Source organism: Hypomesus nipponensis, chromosome 12, assembly GCF_054491055.1.
Source record: "Hypomesus nipponensis isolate SF chromosome 12, ASM5449105v1, whole genome shotgun sequence".
In the NCBI taxonomy this organism is placed as follows: domain Eukaryota; kingdom Metazoa; phylum Chordata; class Actinopteri; order Osmeriformes; family Osmeridae; genus Hypomesus; species Hypomesus nipponensis.
The window spans coordinates 17410001-17415000 of record NC_140372.1 but is presented as its reverse complement, the minus strand read 5'-3'; the positions used below and the strand labels follow the sequence as shown (position 1 = coordinate 17415000).

Genomic DNA, 5000 nt, shown 5'->3' with positions numbered 1-5000 from the left:
CTCTCTCTCTATCTCTCGTGTCAAAATGAAAACAGCTTCCAGCCCCTTTCATGAAGGACTACTTGTGCATATTGCAAGATGTCAGTTTCTAAGTGAATGAGCAAAAGAGCATACAGCACCTGGTATTCCCAGGCGGTCTCCCATCCAAGTACTAACCAGGCCCGACCCTGCTTAGCTTCCGAGATCAGACGAGATCGGGCGTTGCCAGGCTGGTATGGCCGTACGAAATAAGTTGACAACCATAGGCTACTTATCCATATACAGATTTAGCAATTGACAATGCAAGGTGGTCTCTCTCTCTCTCTCTCTCTCTCGTGTCAAAATGAAAACAGCTTCCAGCCCCTTTCATGAAGGACTACTTGTGCATATTGCAAGATTTCAGTTTCTAAGTGAATGAGCAAAAGAGCATACAGCACCTGGTATTCCCAGGCGGTCTCCCATCCAAGTACTAACCAGGCCCGACCCTGCTTAGCTTCCGAGATCAGACGAGATCGGGCGTTGCCAGGCTGGTATGGCCGTACGAAATAAGTTGACAACCATAGGCTACTTATCCATATACAGATTTAGCAATTGACAATGCAAGGTAGTCTCTCTCTCTCTCTCTCTCTCTCGTGTCAAAATGAAAACAGCTTCCAGCCCCTTTCATGAAGGACTACTTGTGCATATTGCAAGATGTCAGTTTCTAAGTGAATGAGCAAAAGAGCATACAGCACCTGGTATTCCCAGGCGGTCTCCCATCCAAGTACTAACCAGGCCCGACCCTGCTTAGCTTCCGAGATCAGGCGTTGCCAGGCTGGTATGGCCGTACAAAATAAGTTGACAACCATAGGCTACTTATCCATATACAGATTTAGCAATTGACAATGCAAGGTAGTCTCTCTCTCTCTCTCTCTCTCTCTCTCGTGTCAAAATGAAAACAGCTTCCAGCCCCTTTCATGAAGGACTACTTGTGCATATTGCAAGATGTCAGTTTCTAAGTGAATGAGCAAAAGAGCATACAGCACCTGGTATTCCCAGGCGGTCTCCCATCCAAGTACTAACCAGGCCCGACCCTGCTTAGCTTCCGAGATCAGACGTGATCGGGCGTTGCCAGGCTGGTATGGCCGTACGAAATAAGTTGACAACCATAGGCTACTTATCCATATACAGATTTAGCAATTGACAATGCAAGGTGGTCTCTCTCTCTCTCTCTCTCTCTCTCTCGTGTCAAAATGAAAACAGCTTCCAGCCCCTTTCATGAAGGACTACTTGTGCATATTGCAAGATGTCAGTTTCTAAGTGAATGAGCAAAAGAGCATACAGCACCTGGTATTCCCAGGCGGTCTCCCATCCAAGTACTAACCAGGCCCGACCATGCTTAGCTTCCGAGATCAGACGTGATCGGGCGTTGCCAGGCTGGTATGGCCGTACGAAATAAGTTGACAACCATAGGCTACTTATCCATATACAGATTTAGCAATTGACAATGCAAGGTAGTCTCTCTCTCTCTCTCTCTCTCTCGTGTCAAAATGAAAACAGCTTCCAGCCCCTTTCATGAAGGACTACTTGTGCATATTGCAAGATGTCAGTTTCTAAGTGAATGAGCAAAAGAGCATACAGCACCTGGTATTCCCAGGCGGTCTCCCATCCAAGTACTAACCAGGCCCGACCCTGCTTAGCTTCCGAGATCAGACGAGATCGGGCGTTGCCAGGCTGGTATGGCCGTACGAAATAAGTTGACAACCAAAGGCTACTTATCCATATACAGATTTAGCAATTGACAATGCAAGGTAGTCTCTCTCTCTCTCTCTCTCTCTCGTGTCAAAATGAAAACAGCTTCCAGCCCCTTTCATGAAGGACTACTTGTGCATATTGCAAGATGTCAGTTTCTAAGTGAATGAGCAAAAGAGCATACAGCACCTGGTATTCCCAGGCGGTCTCCCATCCAAGTACTAACCAGGCCCGACCCTGCTTAGCTTCCGAGATCAGACGTGATCGGGCGTTGCCAGGCTGGTATGGCCGTACGAAATAAGTTGACAACCATAGGCTACTTATCCATATACAGATTTAGCAATTGACAATGCAAGGTGGTCTCTCTCTCTCTCTCTCCCTCTCGTGTCAAAATGAAAACAGCTTCCAGCCCCTTTCATGAAGGACTACTTGTGCATATTGCAAGATTTCAGTTTCTAAGTGAATGAGCATACAGCACCTGGTATTCCCAGGCGGTCTCCCATCCAAGTACTAACCAGGCCCGACCCTGCTTAGCTTCCGAGATCAGACGAGATCGGGCGTTGCCAGGCTGGTATGGCCGTACGAAATAAGTTGACAACCATAGGCTACTTATCCATATACAGATTTAGCAATTGACAATGCAAGGTGGTCTCTCTCTCTCTCTCTCTCTCTCTCGTGTCAAAATAAAAACAGTTTCCAGCCCCTTTCATGAAGGACTACTTGTGTATATTGCAAGATGTCAGTTTCTAAGTGAATGAGCAAAAGAGCATACAGCACCTGGTATTCCCAGGCGGTCTCCCATCCAAGTACTAACCAGGCCCGACCCTGCTTAGCTTCCGAGATCAGACGAGATCGGGCGTTGCCAGGCTGGTATGGCCGTACGGAATAAGTTGACAACCATAGGCTACTTATCCATATACAGATTTAGCAATTGACAATGCAAGGTGGTCTCTCTCTCTCTATCTCTCGTGTCAAAATGAAAACAGCTTCCAGCCCCTTTCATGAAGGACTACTTGTGCATATTGCAAGATGTCAGTTTCTAAGTGAATGAGCAAAAGAGCATACAGCACCTGGTATTCCCAGGCGGTCTCCCATCCAAGTACTAACCAGGCCCGACCCTGCTTAGCTTCCGAGATCAGACGAGATCGGGCGTTGCCAGGCTGGTATGGCCGTACGAAATAAGTTGACAACCATAGGCTACTTATCCATATACAGATTTAGCAATTGACAATGCAAGGTAGTCTCTCTCTCTCTCTCTCTCTCTCTCTCTCTCGTGTCAAAATGAAAACAGCTTCCAGCCCCTTTCATGAAGGACTACTTGTGCATATTGCAAGATGTCAGTTTCTAAGTGAATGAGCAAAAGAGCATACAGCACCTGGTATTCCCAGGCGGTCTCCCATCCAAGTACTAACCAGGCCCGACCCTGCTTAGCTTCCGAGATCAGACGAGATCGGGCGTTGCCAGGCTGGTATGGCCGTACAAAATAAGTTGACAACCATAGGCTACTTATCCATATACAGATTTAGCAATTGACAATGCAAGGTAGTCTCTCTCTCTCTCTCTCTCTCTCTCTCGTGTCAAAATGAAAACAGCTTCCAGCCCCTTTCATGAAGGACTACTTGTGCATATTGCAAGATGTCAGTTTCTAAGTGAATGAGCAAAAGAGCATACAGCACCTGGTATTCCCAGGCGGTCTCCCATCCAAGTACTAACCAGGCCCGACCCTGCTTAGCTTCCGAGATCAGACGTGATCAGGCGTTGCCAGGCTGGTATGGCCGTACGAAATAAGTTGACAACCATAGGCTACTTATCCATATACAGATTTAGCAATTGACAATGCAAGGTGGTCTCTCTCTCTCTCTCTCTCTCTCTCTCGTGTCAAAATGAAAACAGCTTCCAGCCCCTTTCATGAAGGACTACTTGTGCATATTGCAAGATGTCAGTTTCTAAGTGAATGAGCAAAAGAGCATACAGCACCTGGTATTCCCAGGCGGTCTCCCATCCAAGTACTAACCAGGCCCGACCATGCTTAGCTTCCGAGATCAGACGTGATCGGGCGTTGCCAGGCTGGTATGGGCGTACGAAATAAGTTGACAACCATAGGCTACTTATCCATATACAGATTTAGCAATTGACAATGCAAGGTGGTCTCTCTCTCTCTCTCTCTCGTGTCAAAATGAAAACAGCTTCCAGCCCCTTTCATGAAGGACTACTTGTGCATATTGCAAGATTTCAGTTTCTAAGTGAATGAGCAAAAGAGCATACAGCACCTGGTATTCCCAGGCGGTCTCCCATCCAAGTACTAACCAGGCCCGACCCTGCTTAGCTTCCGAGATCAGACGAGATCGGGCGTTGCCAGGCTGGTATGGCCGTACGAAATAAGTTGACAACCATAGGCTACTTATCCATATACAGATTTAGCAATTGACAATGCAAGGTAGTCTCTCTCTCTCTCTCTCTCTCTCTCTCTCTCTCTCTCTCTCTCTCTCTCTCTCTCTCTTTCTCTCGTGTCAAAATGAAAACAGCTTCCAGCCCCTTTCATGAAGGACTCTTTGTGCATATTGCAAGATTTCAGTTTCTAAGTGAATGAGCAAAAGAGCATACAGCACCTGGTATTCCCAGGCGGTCTCCCATCCAAGTACTAACCAGGCCCAACCCTGCTTAGCTTCCGAGATCAGACGAGATCGGGCGTTGCCAGGCTGGTATGGCCGTACGAAATAAGTTGACAACCATAGGCTACTTATCCATATACAGATTTAGCAATTGACAATGCAAGGTGGTCTCTCTCTCTCTCTCTCCCTCTCGTGTCAAAATGAAAACAGCTTCCAGCCCCTTTCATGAAGGACTACTTGTGCATTTTGCAAGATTTCAGTTTCTAAGTGAATGAGCATACAGCACCTGGTATTCCCAGGCGGTCTCCCATCCAAGTACTAACCAGGCCCGACCCTGCTTAGCTTCCGAGATCAGACGAGATCGGGCGTTGCCAGGCTGGTATGGCCGTACGAAATAAGTTGACAACCATAGGCTACTTATCCATATACAGATTTAGCAATTGACAATGCAAGGTGGTCTCTCTCTCTCTCTCTCTCTCTCTCTCTCTCGTGTCAAAATGAAATCAGTTTCCAGCCCCTTTCATGAAGGACTACTTGTGCATATTGCAAGATGTCAGTTTCTAAGTGAATGAGCAAAAGAGCATACAGCACCTGGTATTCCCAGGCGGTCTCCCATCCAAGTACTAACCAGGCCCGACCCTGCTTAGCTTCCGAGATCAGACGAGATCGGGCGTTGCC

The 5000-nt window shown here is 47.2% G+C and overlaps 15 non-coding genes and 2 pseudogenes across 15 annotated transcripts in view; all 17 read right to left on the bottom strand.

Moving 5' to 3' along the window:
- Positions 1-107: 107 nt before the first annotated feature.
- Positions 108-226, bottom strand: LOC146266516 (5S ribosomal RNA). The gene has a single exon (XR_014726956.1). It is a non-coding gene; the product is annotated as a 5S ribosomal RNA (ribosomal RNA).
- A 178-nt stretch (positions 227-404) lies between these two features.
- On the bottom strand, positions 405-523 carry LOC146266515 (5S ribosomal RNA). The gene has a single exon (XR_014726955.1). It is a non-coding gene; the product is annotated as a 5S ribosomal RNA (ribosomal RNA).
- Positions 524-701: 178 nt separating this feature from the next.
- Positions 702-810, bottom strand: LOC146266514 (5S ribosomal RNA; annotated as a pseudogene).
- Positions 811-992: 182 nt separating this feature from the next.
- Positions 993-1111, bottom strand: LOC146266513 (5S ribosomal RNA). Its single transcript, XR_014727905.1, has one exon. It is a non-coding gene; the product is annotated as a 5S ribosomal RNA (ribosomal RNA).
- Positions 1112-1293: 182 nt separating this feature from the next.
- LOC146266512 (5S ribosomal RNA) lies at positions 1294-1412 on the bottom strand. The gene has a single exon (XR_014729357.1). It is a non-coding gene; the product is annotated as a 5S ribosomal RNA (ribosomal RNA).
- A 178-nt stretch (positions 1413-1590) lies between these two features.
- Positions 1591-1709, bottom strand: LOC146266511 (5S ribosomal RNA). The gene has a single exon (XR_014726954.1). It is a non-coding gene; the product is annotated as a 5S ribosomal RNA (ribosomal RNA).
- Positions 1710-1887: 178 nt separating this feature from the next.
- LOC146266510 (5S ribosomal RNA) lies at positions 1888-2006 on the bottom strand. Its single transcript, XR_014727904.1, has one exon. It is a non-coding gene; the product is annotated as a 5S ribosomal RNA (ribosomal RNA).
- Positions 2007-2176: 170 nt separating this feature from the next.
- On the bottom strand, positions 2177-2295 carry LOC146266509 (5S ribosomal RNA). The gene has a single exon (XR_014726953.1). It is a non-coding gene; the product is annotated as a 5S ribosomal RNA (ribosomal RNA).
- Positions 2296-2475: 180 nt separating this feature from the next.
- On the bottom strand, positions 2476-2594 carry LOC146266508 (5S ribosomal RNA). The gene has a single exon (XR_014727530.1). It is a non-coding gene; the product is annotated as a 5S ribosomal RNA (ribosomal RNA).
- A 174-nt stretch (positions 2595-2768) lies between these two features.
- Positions 2769-2887, bottom strand: LOC146266507 (5S ribosomal RNA). Its single transcript, XR_014726952.1, has one exon. It is a non-coding gene; the product is annotated as a 5S ribosomal RNA (ribosomal RNA).
- A 186-nt stretch (positions 2888-3073) lies between these two features.
- On the bottom strand, positions 3074-3192 carry LOC146266506 (5S ribosomal RNA). The gene has a single exon (XR_014728271.1). It is a non-coding gene; the product is annotated as a 5S ribosomal RNA (ribosomal RNA).
- Positions 3193-3374: 182 nt separating this feature from the next.
- LOC146266505 (5S ribosomal RNA) lies at positions 3375-3493 on the bottom strand. Its single transcript, XR_014728963.1, has one exon. It is a non-coding gene; the product is annotated as a 5S ribosomal RNA (ribosomal RNA).
- A 182-nt stretch (positions 3494-3675) lies between these two features.
- LOC146266504 (5S ribosomal RNA) lies at positions 3676-3794 on the bottom strand (annotated as a pseudogene).
- Positions 3795-3968: 174 nt separating this feature from the next.
- On the bottom strand, positions 3969-4087 carry LOC146266503 (5S ribosomal RNA). The gene has a single exon (XR_014726951.1). It is a non-coding gene; the product is annotated as a 5S ribosomal RNA (ribosomal RNA).
- Positions 4088-4307: 220 nt separating this feature from the next.
- Positions 4308-4426, bottom strand: LOC146266502 (5S ribosomal RNA). The gene has a single exon (XR_014726800.1). It is a non-coding gene; the product is annotated as a 5S ribosomal RNA (ribosomal RNA).
- A 170-nt stretch (positions 4427-4596) lies between these two features.
- Positions 4597-4715, bottom strand: LOC146266501 (5S ribosomal RNA). Its single transcript, XR_014726950.1, has one exon. It is a non-coding gene; the product is annotated as a 5S ribosomal RNA (ribosomal RNA).
- Positions 4716-4901: 186 nt separating this feature from the next.
- Positions 4902-5000, bottom strand: part of LOC146266500 (5S ribosomal RNA) — a 119-nt gene continuing 20 nt past the window's right edge. The window contains exon 1 of the ribosomal RNA XR_014726948.1: positions 4902-5000. This exon is cut by the window's right edge and continues 20 nt beyond it. This is a non-coding gene — a ribosomal RNA (5S ribosomal RNA).